This window comes from Equus asinus, chromosome 5 (assembly GCF_041296235.1).
Source record: "Equus asinus isolate D_3611 breed Donkey chromosome 5, EquAss-T2T_v2, whole genome shotgun sequence".
NCBI lineage: Eukaryota > Metazoa > Chordata > Mammalia > Perissodactyla > Equidae > Equus > Equus asinus.
Genome location: NC_091794.1, coordinates 48,847,109 through 48,864,243, shown reverse-complemented (window position 1 = coordinate 48,864,243; position 17,135 = coordinate 48,847,109).

The window sequence follows — 17,135 nt, the reverse complement described above, 5'->3', positions numbered from 1 at the left end:
TGTTTCTTTTTTTCATCTGTTGACACAAAATAACCAATAACCATTCTATAGATGAGAGAGATAAGGTGAGTTTTACTTGAGCCAGAGTGAGGATTATAACCCCAGAAGGCCTTTTCCAGAAAGGAAGAAAGCATTCTGGAGGAGCATGGTCTTCAGTACAGTCTTATATCTTTTTAGAACAAAGAACATACATTAAACATGCCCACGAGTTGATTCCTTGCTTATTTTTAACATCTCCTCCACCTTCATCTTTGTTCGTTTTGCTTCAGCCAACATGGTGCTTGAACACATCAAGCTAGCTCCTCTCTGTCTGGAGTACGCTTCCCAGGATGGATGCCTCCTTCTCATAATTTAGGTCTTAACTCAGATATGATACACCACAACCCCCACAGAGGCCCTCCTGACCATCATAGCTAAAATAGCACCTTCCCTCCAGTCACTGTCATGAATTCCCTATTATGACTTGTTCATTGCATTTATTAATACCTAAAGTTGCCTTCTTTGTTTACATGTTTATTTTTGGTCTCTCCCCTAATACAGTACAAAGTCTTTGAAGGACAGACTGTATCTATCATGCCCGCTGTTGTATTCCCAGCCCCTAGAATATTACTAGTACACACAGTAGGTGCTCGTAAAAGGTTGACTTAGTGACTTCAGCCTTTCCTGGGACTATTATATTTGTTGATTAATTCATACTTAGCCAAGACACACAATTCCCAGAAACCAACTGGTCTAGGTTTGAATCCCAGTTCCATCATGTTTAGCTTTGTGACTTTGGGAAAGTTACTTAAACTCTCTGTGTCATAGTTTCCTCACCTGTAAAATGGGGCACATAATGGTGCCTCTCCCATAGGTTGGGTAAGGATTAAAGGTGTTAATACATGTAAAATATCTGGAATGCTTGGAAGTGCCATGCCAATAATAAGTATTTGCTGCTATCATTATTACTGAACATAGGCTACATTGCATTAAAGGGCACCTTCACTTTGAAGATTTCCAATAAGGACATTGGGTCTCAAAGGATGATGATGCTTCAGGAATTCCCTGACCCTGATCAAAACATGGCAACTGATATGTCATATGTGTTGACCAACCCTATTTATTCCCTTTTTAATCAATGACACTTAGAATTAGTCCCAGGTAGCAGTTCAAAAACATCATCTCTTGCCCACTGAGAGTGAAAGGGAAGAAAATTTAATTATTATTATGGACTTCCCACTGTGGGGTTACTGATGAGCCACTTCAAACCTTGGAAGAAGCCACAGGACATTAGTGTCTTTTAACTGCAGCATTTTTCTGACAGTGAAAGATCTTGATATTATATTAAACCTTTAGACAAACAGCGCTTCAACAAATATTTATAGATTATCTTTTGTGTGCCAGAGCTGGAGATAGCAGTGAACCAATCAGATAAGCTTCCTGTCTTCCAAGAATTTACAATCGATAGGGATTGGGATCCAAGTTTTAGAGCCTATATTAATAGCACCTCGAATTTCCCCAAATAACCTGTGGAGGATGAGGTAGGAAATTAACAAATGTGTCAACAAATACATGGGAACAGTGAACAATTACTGTTGCAGTCACAAATATTTAACGAACACTTCCTAGGTACTAATACTTGTAGGTTCTAATACAAGTACAAGTAGGTTCTAATGACAACTGGGAAGAAAATCGACATAACCCCAGAGCTCATAGATCTTTGAAAAAATGTTGGCAAACAAGTGCTTAACGGGACTGGGCAGGATATGGAAAGGATGAAAATGGCTATGTGCTGTATCCTTCCAACACTGCTAGATTTTGTGTACTAAACAGCTACACATACTCTTCACTTTTTCAAAGAAATATACCTTTATCCATTTTTCTTAAAATGCAAGGTTCCCTTTGGTCTAGCTTTTGTTGTTCCTAATTTTGTTAGAGACAATCTATCTCATTTCCCTCTTTACTGTGAGAAAAACAGCAGCACACATATAGTGATGAATGGCAGCTGACACTTGGCTTCAGCCTCAAAGAGTAATAGAGAGATTTGAGGTCTGTGACAAACTGGAGAGTGTGTTCTTTTGGGGGGGCGTAGCGCAGCTGCTACTTGATTCCAGATGATTTTACCATCAGACCAGGGATTTGTGTTGTCAGAGCAAATGTAAGCCATAAGTAAATGGTGGGTCGATTATTTGGAGTTCTTCCAGAGCTGATGAACCCAAGACAAAAAGATGGAGGAGAAAATCTGGGGGATTTAAAGGCATGGATTGACTGAGCGTGTTCTTTTTCCTTGGTGTACTCTGAGGATGGTTCTAGACCTATAGATTCCAGAAAACTGATCATACTCTGTAATCTAGATTATCTAGTTCTATGTTATTCACTGTGTGTTTTCCATCTGTCATTCCTAACCCTCTAGAAAAGCTTTCAAGGGGAACTAAGAGATGAGTCATTGACTACCCTGAAGGGCTAGTGGGGATGCTGAGGATCCAATGTCAGCATCGTGAATTTTGGGGCACTTGAGTCTGTGCTGTGGAGAACTGCTCATGTGGAGCCTCTTGTTTTATTGCTAACTTTGGGGATGTGGATTTATTTTTAAAGGAGCCTGCAGTTTTATTTCAGGAAAGGTAGGAGATTTATAAGTAGGACAATTAAGAAGAGGCGATGTGAAATACAGAAACCCTGCTTCTCTCATCCACACTCACTTGAGTGTGCCCACATATCATCCATGAAAGATTCCTGAAAGTCCAAGTCTTTCAGATTCAGCGTAGTTGCACTGAAACAAATTGCTGGAACCTTGTTCATTTGTGTTATAGTTGTGTTAATGATGATCGTCATAACTAATAATCTTATCAACTTTCACTTTATAATGAATATGATCTCATGGGATCTTCATAATACATTCTGAAGTAGGTATCATTATTTTTCTCATTTTACAGATGACAAACCTGGTATTCAAAGGCAGTTTAGTGATTTGTTCAAGGTCACAGGATTAACTAGGGCCTGAGTTCCGAATGAACTCAGATGTTTGGCTTCAGCTGTTTCTTCATAGCCTACTATCTTTGTTACTGTTCAGGAAGCCACTTATAAAGATTGTCATCCATGTGATCCACACCACAGTTAATGTTGGGCTCTCTCTACATTCAAATGTGATGTGGCCTAAATTATTCAACAATCAATAACTGGATTCTTGACCATTAAGGGCAGGAGCAAATAGTTGTTTACACTACAAAGCCATTATTATGTTTTCCACCAAGTCTAGAGACCCTCGCACCTACTCCTTCTCCCAGTTCTATCCACAATCCTAACAGAAATTCATCTATTGTATGGAGGATCTCCATACAGTAAGAATTCCTATGATATCCTTCCTTGAGAAAAGATAAAATGAGGACTTCTTTGAATGTATTGATGTTGAGCATTTGACATTATTTAATTTTAGAAGACATTGCTTTGAGTAAACAATTTAGAGATAATTTAGTGGCCACAAAAATGTTTCAAATTCAAACCTTACTTAAACTTTGTGTCCCTAAGCAATGTAAGGCAATTGGGCCGATAATATTAGACCCTTATTTCTTGGAGTAGGTTTTAGGGATAAATAAGCCATGAGCACTAAAGCGTGAGCTTTGTTGCGATAGATTCAAAGGAGAGAGTTTGGTAAAGAATAGATATTTCTCTGATAGTCAGTCGTGTCAGGGTGGGTTGGGTAGGGCAATAGGTAGAAGAGAAAATGGAATCTGCGTCTCCAAGAGGGCCTGCTGAGGCTGGAATATGTCGATGGTGCTCTGGGACCCACCTGACCTCTTGGACTTCCCCTGGAAATAAACCTTGGCAGGGCTCCAGGGAGGTCAAGTTGTGGTCCAGCTGCAGTCGTGGTCTCTATTTCCAGCCACCTCCACGGCTAGGTGAGCCTGCTAGGATTTTAGGAAGTGTGTCCAATGCTGGGACTAAGAGGGAAGAACATGGGGCCGTTTCTTGGTGCTAATTCTGCTTGTGGCAGCCAATAAATTGGCCTATTTCCTTTATTCTTTTTTTCCCCTTCTTTTAAACTTGCCTATATTGGGGTCAATTGAATGGATCTACATAGATGGTTTAGGAAAGAATTGGTGGATTCTTCTGGCTAGCTCAGTGGTCAGCTGGAGAGACTCAATCTAGGGTAACAAACCCAGATGTACACAGAGGCCTGGGAGACCTCTTGACCCCATCCCAAAGGCAGACCTGTGGCCACCAGGTGCAGGGCAGAGGAAGTAGCCCTGGTCACTGGGGCTGTGACTGACAAGACTTCTTGGACAGATGTAACTGTTTCAGTTAGCTAGGTGTCTTTCCAATCTACCACCCCATTTGAACCTTCTACTCTTATTTGTTTAGCTAATTTCCGTCATTTTGCCTTCTCCCCAAATTTGTCCCCTCTGCCATGTTAAGATGAAGTTTTAATTTACTCCTCAAGAAGCTTCCTCTTAGTTTGACCTCTTCAGTATGGCATAGAAGCCTATAGACAAGTGACATCCAATTCCTCAGGCCAAGCTTAGGCATCTGGATACCCTTTTCCAGCACCATAGCCCTCTGCTCGTCTAAGAGATAGTATGAGAAAAAGACCAGCTGTGTCACCACTTCTGTCAGGTCAGATGATGCCTGGTTGGCCCCCTTAGGCTGTTGCCCATGGCTTTGGAAAGGAATAAGAGTTTCCCCTTCCTGGAATGGTTTTATGTCTCTTCTGAACCCAAGGCACCTTCTAAAATGAATTCATGCCACCCACTCACAGGGTTTGGAGCACTGGACTGGAGTCAAGAGATGTCATTTGGGCCTTCTGTCTGCAAGGGTTTGGCCATTTGACCATGGCCAAGTCTTGTTTAACCTCTCTGGGCTTCATCTGTACAACAAACTAGATAATCTCTGAGTCTCTTCACGTGCACGGTGGAGAGCGTTATGTGACACATGGGATTGTTGTGAGAATTAAAGAAGATAGTATGGATACAGAGCTTAGAACAAAGCCTAGCACCTAGTAAACGCTCAGTAGACATCAGCTGTTATTCTTTTTCTACTCTCTATTTCCATAATTCTTTGTTCTCAATTTAACATCTTCTCCAAAAGTTAATATGGGGTCCTGTGACCCCGTGAGTTGACTACCTAGGTGAGTTCTGCTCCTTCATTTAGCTTGGAGTTGTGATATTTGGCAATGAGGGCAGTTTTCATTAAAAGAGCAAGGGGCCACCTACTGAGTGGGCAGTCTTCTGGGTTTGTGCCATTCATGTCACGGAGGTTTGACAATCTGTGGCAAATTCCTTTGACAGATGTGTATCTCCGGCAATTTTTCAGTGAGCACTATCCCAAATTAATTAATCATCAGACAGTTCAATCTAAATTGAATGGTGCTGCTGCATGCAGAAAAATTTTGTTTGTAATTCTTGAGTTATCTCAGTTTAAATTAAGTCTATTAAAATATTCTGTTCCTAACTGTTTTTCAATCAAGTATGCCTAAATGGCCACAATACTCTGCAGTACATCTTTCTCTTATGAGTCTGAGTCTCTTTAATGTCTGGGGGTTAATCATTTTCAAACAGTGTTTGTGCTATTTTCTATCATTGCCTTCAATACCATTTGCTGCTAATTTGCGGGGTGCTAAAGGAGGCTTATGAGGTTGACATAAAAAAGTGGGAGCAAAGATCATCACTGAGGTTTAACAAACAATGTTGCTTGGTTGACCAATAGGTCACCAATAAAAGGAGCAGTGTCAGGGAGAAATGGTTCTCGTGACAGCTGTTTACCAGACGCAGAGGAGTTCCAGGAATGTACTGTCACAAGCAGATGGTGCAACTCGGTGGTGGACGAGTTGTTGACCCACGTACTTCTTTGTCTCATAGATCTCTAAGTGACACAGACAGTTTTAATTTATTAGCCCCATTCTCCTCAGAAAATCCCTAGTGCTTAGAAGCACCAAATGTGGGCCTCTGGCATCTCTTCAGAGACATTGAGAGTCAGTGGCAAGACTGGTCAAAGTAAGCCCAAGTAGAATTTTCCTCTCTTGCTGTTTGAAGTCATGTCCTCTCTTCGAGCAGGGCAAGTGGGTTTGGTCGAGCACTTTGTGATGGTTGGTGGGGAGAGGAAGCAGTGTTAATTTTTCTTCAGTGATTTAAATGAGCATATCAAAAATGGAAGGTCAGTAACTCTGTGTGACTGCCACATGGGTGGAGTCTTCCCTCTCACTTCCCTCACTCCTTTTTCTTCTCTCTTCCCAAACTCTCCTCAGGGGGCCTATGCTGAACTGAAGGGGGAAATTGCTTTGTTTTCCTACAGCAAGAGCACAGGTGCCTGTGCCTGGTACTCTGACTCACCTGCCGGATTCCAGGCAAGGCTTATGGGTGGGATCTGTTGTCACACACCAAAGCCATTGTCTCTGTTTTGCCACTCATGGGAGCAGGATGAAGAAGGTCGGGAAAGTGGCTTGATGGAGAGGAAAGAGTGCAGTCCTAGGAGTCTGGAGTGAGCCTTCTTGTTCCCCCGCTGTTGCAGCCCTCAGGCCATCTTGAGCCACTCAGCCACTCAGGGCCGTGGTCTCTGAGGGGTTAGACTCTGAGGATCCTTATAGATATACGTTTTTGTCCTTTCAAGACATGGTGGATCACAGCCAAGATAGGGGTAGGTTTCTTGCTGATGGCTTCACACTTAAGGGCAAAGAGATGGTCCAAGTGTTCCACAGCTAAGTGTCCTGAGTGACAAATTCTATTCTAGTTCTTTTCTGGTGATTATCGCCCTAGCCAAGAGACAGCTCCAATGCTAAAAAGTCCTTGATCCTGTTGTCCTCATCTCATAGCACCCAACCTGATTCATCCTGTCCTTACTCACATTTTCCTTGCCTGGTGAGAATTCACTTGGCATTTTAGTCCATCAGTTTTCTGCTGCAGAGCCGGTTCTGCCTAGGAGATAACTGCTCCAGATGCCAAGGCACTGGAAGATTGCTGTCTGGAAAATTTATTGGGTAATGAAATAAAAAAGCAACTCAAATACCAGACGTACAAGGTAATGCTTTTTCTGATTGTCATTGTTAACTTCCACGAAGCTTATAGCTGGAACATTGTGGGACTGTAGGAGTAAGAAATAGATCAGGGAAGACACTGTGGATTTACCAGGGAAACCACTGCTTGACTGGTAAGGTTAAATTTGAATCTAAAAATGGACATTCCTGTAAAGTATCTCTCATTAAGGTAGGGTTGCATTCTTTTATTTTAAGCATCAAAGCTGAAGGAATGAAGCAAGCCAATGCATGCATGTAACATGGGAATATAAACCCAAGAGCACCAGATAGAAATTTGCATCAAACAACAGAAAGTCAATACAAAGTAACTTGGTTTTTTAAAAAAGAGGAAAAAGGAAAAAACATGATTTTGGGTATTGAGGGTGGCATAGGCATTTTATAGATATTCTTTTCCTCTTTAGATATATAGATATACGTATTTAAAGTATTCTTTGTATGTAATGATTCCTCTAACTTTTCTCTTGATCTTATGGGCATTGTAAGAACAACTATGCACAAAGTTTACAGAGAGCTTTCCCATTTGTGATCAACAAACTGTTTCCATTTGTTAATCAACATAACACAATTGTGAGGTGGGCTGGAATGGTCTCATTATCCCCATTTTAGAAATAAGAGAACAGACGCTTGGAGAGGTCTGTTTGCCTAGGGTCACCCAATTCTCACCTCGTATTCTGACTTGGGGTTCTGTTCCTCCGTCTATTTTAGGACGAAAGTCCCACTTCTCAGCTTTCCCTTTTTCACATGTTCTTTTAGTTAAATCCGAGGAACAGCCTTCTCCCAGGGTGCTCACTACGTGAATCACAGTCTTGACTCTAACGTCTCGGGAACGAAATGCTCTTTGATGAGATGCTGCTCAGGTGTTCTTTATTTTAAAGAAGAAAGTGCTCTTCACACATTGTTATCAGAGTGGTTTGGTAGACAGAGCACTAGACTGCTAACCAAAAGAACTGGCTTCTTATTTAGGTTCCACCACTGCCCATCCTAAAATCTTGAGCAAGTTATGTCTAAGTCTTTTCATCTCAGCGTCCCCATTTACAACATGAGGGGATTAAATAGAAGGAGCTCTGAATTAATATTAAAATTATGGGGAAGTAATTTAAAATAGCATGGAAAAATAATTAGAATGCATAATTAAAAAAATAATTAGAACATATAAGAAATAGGTGAAACCAATAAAACAAACCAAGAGACCAAGAAGTTAAGAGTAAAAAAAGAATAAAGTGCATATTAAAAACATATAAATAGAATGTAAACAAAAAGAGGAAAAACGGTTAAAAACAACATACAAAAGTAAATGCAGACATTTAAGCAGACAAACATTTAAAGAAGGAGAACAAAAAAGTGAATGGCTAAGTCAAAAGAAATTAGAAGTTGGGTATGAAAAAGATAAGTATTAAAATATGTAGTAATAGAAATTTTTATCCCAACCTAAAACTAAGAGACAATAAAAAGGGCCGTTAAAATAAATGGAGGTTTCAAAATTTGAGGAAGAAAAGGGGTGCACATGAAAAAAAGAAAAACAGTTCAAAGCATTATAAGTAAGAATAGCAAAGTATATGAAAATAAAGCAAAAATAATGACAATAATATGTACTTTTAAAAGGGTATATTTCACAAGTAAAAGGTATTATTAAGTTAATTGCAAGAAAATGAGAAGAAAACGACCTGCTTACAAGAGCAGGCAGGTGTCCTGGGACTTTAGCAGGCCCTCTGAGCTGAGGCTGCATGTGTCATGCCGTGTCGAGTGTCCAAGTAGGAAGCTCAGGCCCCTTACGGCTTGTAAAGCTCTCGGCTGTCAGGAGGAGTGTGCCCCCAGTGACAAAGGCCCCTCAGGAAGTTTCACTGTAGATGTGGAGTGAGGTCGATGGTCCCGATAGACCATCCCAAGTGGCTGGTCACAGCAGCCTCTAGGCAACTCTTTCTTCTCAAAGCCCTACATGGGACAAAAGACGGTACCAAGACACCTGCATGACATGAAAAACAGGTGGTGGTTTGGACACGCTTCTGGTTTCTATACAAGCTGAAAACACGCAGAATTGTTCAAAGGGGAAGAAGGAGAAACTCCAGACGTGTAGCGTTTCTCAAAGTGTGTGATTGACTGGGGGGTTGTTCAGGACCATGGTGTCAAAATTACAGATTGCTGCTCACAGGAGCTTGAGGATGTTCCAGAAGTCTGCCTTAGTAACAAGCATGCAGGTGATTCTCATGATCAGGAGAGTTTGGGCTAGTAGGGCCACAGGACAGCTTTATGCTCTAAAGCTGGGGTCTAGGGAAGAAATTTGGGGGCTTAGTTCTCCAGAGAGCAGCTAAAAGAATGCCCAGAATTACCTACATGAAATGATCCACTCATGGGCCTTCCACCACCAACACAGGGGAATCACTAACTGATGGTGTTATTCATTCACCAAACGTTGCCCACAGGGGCCAGGGAGCTGGCTGAATCAGGATTCTGAAACCCCTGGGGTCTCTGTCCAAGGCTGGGCTTAGTGGTGAAGAGAATATGCTATACATTCCTGTAGTTAGGTGATTGTTTTTCCTGCTCCACCAGCACTTTCTCTAGTCATGATGAGCATGCCGTTTCTGTGCCACAAGCTCTTCATTCCTCTGTGCCTTTGCTCAAGCCGCTCCCTCGTGCTGGAATGTCTTCCTCCCTTTTTCCTGTCCCCTAGTCTGGTAAAGGCCAGCTCCTCTGGAAACTCTCCATAACCCTTCCAACCAGAGGTCCTCTTTGGTGTCCCACTGCTGTCCTCGCATTCCTCTAACAAATGCTAGGCTCTGCTCTGTGCATGTTTGTATTCCAACCCCTGCCTTCCCCATCAACCCTGCAGCATAAGGAGACTGCAGCTTCTTAAGGGCAGGGATCATTTCTTCATCAGCTGTTTTACTTCAGCATCCAGTGTGGGGCATGCTATGGAATAGGTAGCTGATAAAGAAATGGCTACTTTGCTTTCCTTCACACAGAAGCTACGTCCTGGGTTTGCTTTAGTGGCTCCTCGAAAGTCAGATCATAGCTGTCTCAAGTACTTTTAAAAATAAGGTGGCATATAAACAGGGAAAAAATAAAAATAGTGTGATGATATTTTTTGAGTTGTCTAACATCTGAAGGTGATAACGGTAGCCTTATTAAAACGAACTGAACCAATGACCATTAACATAACCACGTAGCCACATTAAAACATTGCTGTAAAATACAACCAAGACACAAATAGGAGTTCTTAAGGAAAATGTTGACAGCTACATTTTCCAAATTATGGACCAAGGACCTGAGCAGGGCTGGGAATGTAGAGCTCTCACAAGGGGTCCAGCGACCCATGTGTATGACAAGCATTGTTTGTAGACCAAATAAGTGACTCACATGTATATGTACCTTTAAAAAATGAATATAGCTTATAAAATGCAGTTTCATTTAAAAGTGCTACTGAACGTTTTGCTGCTTTTCAGTTTCTTAGGTGGATACGATGGGAAGTCATCATATTGAAAAAATTGGGAACTACAGGCTGATGAGTTGGGTGGGATGCTGTTAGCTGATGACTTCTGTTTTGCAATGTCTGCCATCTCATAGTGTGTCTACTTTGTGATGGCACTGGGGCCTGTAGAAGTTCCTTGAGTTCTGCCTGAGTTTAACCAGCACTTACCTTGATAAAGCAAGCAACATGAGTCTAAATCACTGACACTATGTGGGGACTCTGCTTTGTTCCTAATGCTGGATGATGCTAGGTTTTTTTCCTTTCTATATTTATTACATCAGTTTTTGGGATGGGCAGCATATTTCTATACTGAAAAAAGATTTGGACTTTTATAAGTACTCTAGAGCTGTTATTACCACATTTTGTGGATTTCACTAACCAGGGCAATTTCAAAAACAAAACCAAAGCCTTCCTCACCCAGCCCCAAATCTTGTGAGGACTGAAAAAAAGGCAGCTCACTTTTAATTCTGCCACACCAGAACATTTAATATAATGAACGGCTGTATATTATCAGCATCAGCTCTTGAGTACATCTTAATGCTATAAAATGAGAGCATGCCATCTCCAAATAAGACTGTCTTTAAATGAGCTTTATGGAAAACTTACTATATAGTTGGTTTTGACTAGTTTTCCTTGAACTCATGATAACTTTGGCCTGCCCTGGTTGATGGCTCTCCAATTATGAGTGGCTCCTAGTAAGGAGGAAGGATGAGGTGGGGGAAAAGCATCAGGTTGACCTGAGGCTGTACTGTTTCTTTCTGCTCCAGTGATGCCTTCTCACTCTAAATTCCCCAGTCTTTCAACTGCTATCTCTTTACTGAGTTTAATAATATAAGATACCCTGAGATCATGAAGCATCGGGTGTAGGGCTGAAAAATTTGATCAGACTATGATGCTGCTAATCCATGTCCTCATGACATCATTTAGTAAAACTAACTTTGAACTTCGAAAACCAACATGACTATTTCTTGAAGGGAGGCGACTCTGTCAAATTGTTATTGTCATAGAACATGGACTTAGTTGCTTATGGAAATATAAAAAAATGTGAAAAGCTGGTGATACTCAATTTTAAAGAAAACCAACACTCTAAAATGTTTTTTCACATAAATTATTGAGAACTCATTTTAATATCATTTCTTGTGTCTTAACAACTGGAGCTTGCAGTATCTAGACTAGCCATAATGACTGGGACAGATTGGGCATTTCTTAGAATCTGTTTCATGTTCTCCGTCTGTAACTGGAACCAATGCCCTGTGTCTTTTGTAAAGACTTCAAGAATCTGCAGCTAAGCACCATGGAAGCCCCTAATGGTTTTGGTGCTGGAAAAGGTTGATTAAGACCTTAACCCTGGCTATTTAACATGAACTACGCATTGTCTTTCATCTCAACAAAAATTGTGAAAAGATACAGAAAATGATAGAGGAACAAAAAAATTCTTTCACCGTTGTTACTTCATATTACAGCATTTCATTATCTTCTTCCTTTATTTTTTAAAATATTTCTTTTATTAGGTGAGCAGGAAAATACATAATTGAACAAATTAAAACTACAAAGTGTGCCCTTTACAAGACTGAGGGAAACAATAAATTCATCAGAAGGCATGTGTCAATTTCCTACAATGAAATTTCATGCAACAACATTCAGTGGAGCTGAATATATACAGATGTTAGAGGCTACCCAGGGAGGCCTCAGAACTATTGTCACTTGGAAGAATGATGAGACCCAAATGTCACTAGGCTTTCCTGAAGCTGCATTTGGCAGGAGGACATTTTACTGTTTATTTCTTGCTTTAGAAAAAAAATTCTTGCTGTCAGTTTTAAACATTTAGACCAGAAAACAAAATTCAGAATCCTCACCCCACCCATTAGCTCTGCACTTATTGCAATACCAGTAGCTTAAAATGGATCATTATCTGTATAAATGTAAGAAATGCTGCTTTTTTCAAGGTTCTATATGACAGCCTCTCCTCTAACCCTGCAGCTGGGCCTGTTAAGATGATTCACGGAGCAGGAAAGTATAGCAAGGATCATAGTTAGGTGTTTTCCATCCACAATAGCCTTTGAGGAAAGAAAATCCATAGGCTTTTCTATTTTCTACATGAAAGCAAACCTGTGCTTTTATGATATACACTTTGGACACAGCTTTTTGTTTTCATATTGAAGTGAAAATAACCATATAGTTCTATACCTTTTTTCCATTGCAAAACTCTGTTATTATTTATTTTCATTCATTCATTCATCCAATAAATGCTTAGTGAGTGACTACTATTTGCCAGGCATTCTTCTAAGCATTGGAGATAGACCAGTGAACAAAGCAGAGGTTGATACCTGCTATGAAAGGCAATAAAGCAGAAATGAGTAGGGAATCGGAGGTTATTTTTTATAGGCCTCTAATAGTAAAGAAATATTTGTGCAGAGACTTAAAGGAAGGAAGGAGTAAGTCACACAGACATGTGGGAGAAGAGCTTTCTAGACAGAGGAAACACCCAGGGCAAAGACCCTGAGACAGGAGCAAGCTTTGAGGATACTTTTGGTGAAGGAAGGGCAATGTGGCTGGAGCAAGGTGAACTAGGGAAATAGCAGATGAGGTCAGTGAAGTGGTAGTGGAGGTTGGGTATAGGGCAAAGGGTAGGTCAGATTAATTAGGGCCTTATAGGCCATTGTAAGGATGTTGACATTCTGAGTTTGAAGGAAAGGCATTGAGGACTTGAGCAGAAAAGTGGCATAACTTGGTATGTTTTAAAAGTGTCTTCTCAGACAAGAAGTGGCATGGGCTCATATCAGATTCTGGATATATTCTAAAGATAGGACAAACAGTATTCTTCTTTTAATGGTTAGGATGTGGTATGCGGAAGAGAAAAATTAAGGATAACCACAAGATTTTCTGGTTTGGAAGAGTGGAATTGCCCTTTACTGACACACGGAGTAGGATGGTGTAATGGGAGTAAAATGGTGGGTGGGGAGAAAATTAGTTTTGGACATGTCAAGTTTGAGATACCAGTTACACATCCAAATGAAGATGTCAAGTAGGAAGTTAGACATTTAAATCTGATGGTCAGGAAAGAGGTTAGCGATGGAGATAAAAATGTGTGTATTGTCAGTATATAGATGGTTTTTAAAGCTCCAAGACTGGGAGAGATCACTTAGAGAGGGGATGTCCAGTGCTGGGCACTCCAGGAACTCAGTGAAGGAGGCTGAGAAGTGGCCAGAGAGGTGAAAGAAGAACATGAGAGGCATGTCCCAGAGCAGAGAAAGTATTTCAGGAAGGAAGGCATTATTAACTGTGTCAAAGACTGCAGAGAAGTCAAGCAGCCTGAAGTCACAGACATGACCGTTGCGTTTGAAAGCATGGAGATCACTGGCATCCTTAGCAAGAGCTGTTGTGGTAAGGATGAAAGCCTGATTTGAGTTGGCTCAAGAGACCAAGGGAGGAGAGGAATTGGAGACAGTAAGGATACACAACTCCATCTGGGGAGTTTTTCTGTGAAAGGGAGCAAATAAGTAAGATGGTAGTTAGGGAGGGCAGTGGGGCCAAGGAGGATGTTTTATAAGATGAGAGACAGTAGCATGAATGTAGTGAAATTTTCCAACAGAATGGAAAAGTTGGTGATGCAGGAGAGAGGGCGAGAGTGTTGCAGCAGTGGCCTTTATTTGGTGAGGTTGGATGGGATCGTCCTAGAGCAAAGGGAAAGAAGTGCCTGCCATCACTTGGGGAGCTGGTGTAGTAATTGGTAATGATAAGTCACATGGGTCAAGATCAGGACACTGAGAAGCCAGGGTATTTGTAGGATTGTCTAAGCAGATATAGAAATCACCAAACATGAAGAGAGGGTGGTTTTGGAGATAGTGACAGTGAGCCAAGGGCTAAAATACTTAAGCAATGATGGGGAGTGACTGAAGGTAACAAGAGACTTTAAAGCTGATGGAAAGAATGTCAAAGCATTGGGTATTGAGGAGGAGGGAGGGGTAATATTATGGAAGTGGCAATGAGGAACAAGCAGGCGTCCTACTACCATTAATGTTTTATTATTCACATTTTGACAGAGATAACATAAAATAATATATTCCAGGGTGTGGCAGTGACTGTATGGGAAAACCATGGCTTAGAACGCACCAGATCATTTCCAACTGCTGCTTGGAACAGCTGGAGACAACAATAACTGGAGGTTTTTGTATGCAGAAAAAAAAACTACTTGAAAGTAACCAAAAGGTTCAGACTAGAAAATATGCCAAGAAGATTTTCTTCTTTTACATCCTGACACAGGTGAGACTCCTCCAGTTTCAGCACATTTTTGACAATTTAAAACACTTTAGAAAACTGGAGATTTAAACAACATAAACACTTGTAGGCATAGCAAAATGATAGTTTTCCCTTCCAATATTATAAACTTGGCATCTCTACACTTATGTTAACATTGTAAATAAGACAGCTAAAATGCACAAAAATAGTTTCACAACATCCAATTTTAAAATTCATCCAAGCTGTCATCCTTTTTTCCTGCTGCAGATTTATTTCTTGCTGTCACCTAACATTTGAAATTCTGATTCAGGATAACGTCTGAGGTTTTTAAATAAACCATAATATAGCATTATCATTCCTTAACACTAACCCCAGGGAAAGAGATGAGGAAGGGGACTTTGGGGCATGGATATTTGCTATGTACAAATAATGATCCACTGCTGGAAATGAAAACTCACCTTTCCACCAGCATTTGCTCAGCCTCAACAGTACAGTGCAACTCGGTGCTGATAAAAATAAACCATCAAAACCAAACCCTATCATGCAAGGAGTGGAGTTAGTTTGAAGATGTCTACACAAAGCCAAATCTGGAAACTTTGGAACATTTCTATTTTTAACTATATTTTCTAGTCTTCCTCTAAATGTTTGGCATCATGGACACAGAGTCCAAGATTTTGATCTAGATTTAAAATATCTCAAAACTTATCCAGGGACTTTTGTTTTAAAAATGCTTTTATGAGGATTTTTATTTTGGAGTATTCTGTCTCTTTCTGGAATGGTAGGCCTAGAAGGACATGTAAAGTTCAAAGCAGAGAGTTATGGTCTCCTACTGTTTAATGCTGTGCAGATTTTTGACTATTCTAATTTCCTATGGAAAAATTCCCTGAACAATGATACAGTATGGAAATCAAACAACATTAGAATATGTTTAGTAGAAATGTACAAATGGTCAGTTTTGAACTTGCAAATTCTCAGGAGGTTTTCTTCTTTGCTGGGACTTCTGAAGAGATCAGTTTATACTCATTTTGAGACCCATGAATGAACAGCCCACTCGAGGCTTCCTGATACTGCTATACTGGTCAAGGTCAAAATATAGTGGCATTTATGAGAAATATTGGCAGGTAAATGAAATCGAATTTGGACTTTTGGATTTTATGTTGTAATTATGTAGTCTCAGGGGAGGTCTGTTTTGGGTTTGTTTGTTATACATCGTTAGATTTGGTTAGGTTTAAATTTTTGAGGAATGAAAAGTCACAAGGAACTAACAAGTCACAGAAACTGTTGAGATGGTCAGGACACAGTATCAGAGGGGATTTGGGAATATCGGGTGCAATTCATTCAGAATTGTCATCAGCGTGTTGTGGCTATTCTCCTGTTTTCCTCCAGTAGATTACAAAAGTTTGCTCAGTAGCTGTATCTTCTGTCTTAAAAATAATGTAGCACATCTTTTAAAGCAATCGGCACAAACGCAAGTGACGCTTGTTCAAGCAGACTTTCAAAGACAGCACACAGTGTTAACACAAAGAGCTCTTCCACATTTCAAGAATACAGTGACGGGAAGTGCAACACATAATAGTAGGGGAAATATGTATATTTTTTAACTTCATGGAATGTGAGGTCAGACTTCAGCGGCTTCCTTGTCTGGCAATGGACAAAACCAAAATAGCTCTGGCCTGAATTTCACATCTTTTTCTAACCTAATGCATGGAAGGGACCAGAGACACCAATTATCAATGAGTCACAAGAGCAGACAGAAAACTGTTAGTAGGTCTTGACAACCAGGAATTAGGATGTTTTGTAAAGATGTGTACTTGATGCAAAGTATGTAAGGAGTATATCTTAGAAAGCTAACACCTGTCAATGTGTTAGAAAAATGGCGTCCCTGTCCACGTGGCCTTGTGGGATTTCATCAGTACCTTAATCCACACTGCTGCAATAGCACTAGGGCTTCTTGAAGCATTGTTTAAAAGTCTTCAAGAAAAATGAGATCTATTTAAATAGACATTAGACTTTGTGTGGAACTTAGTGCAAGATGTCTTTATTTATATTGTGTGCAATGACAATGGTCTGAATACAACTGGCATAGGGAGGACTCTCATCATTTGCAGGGATCTTATAGGTCATCTGTTCCTACCACCCACTGGATGCAGGAATCCTTGCTCCAGTGTTCTGGACTGGCACCTAGGAATGATGGTCACCTACCAGACCATGGACTTAAACTACGGTGTGGGCAGACCCACCCAGTGGATTTTACTGCATGATTATCAATTCACAGCAGCAAGGACTGAAAAGATCTAGTGAAACTTACTTTAGGGGGAGGGCTCAGTTTCTCTTTGTAGGAAAATAAAGATAAAATGAGCCAGTTCTAGAAACAATATCTCCTACAGGAAGAACTAAAACTAAAAACTGAAACTAATCAGTTTCAAA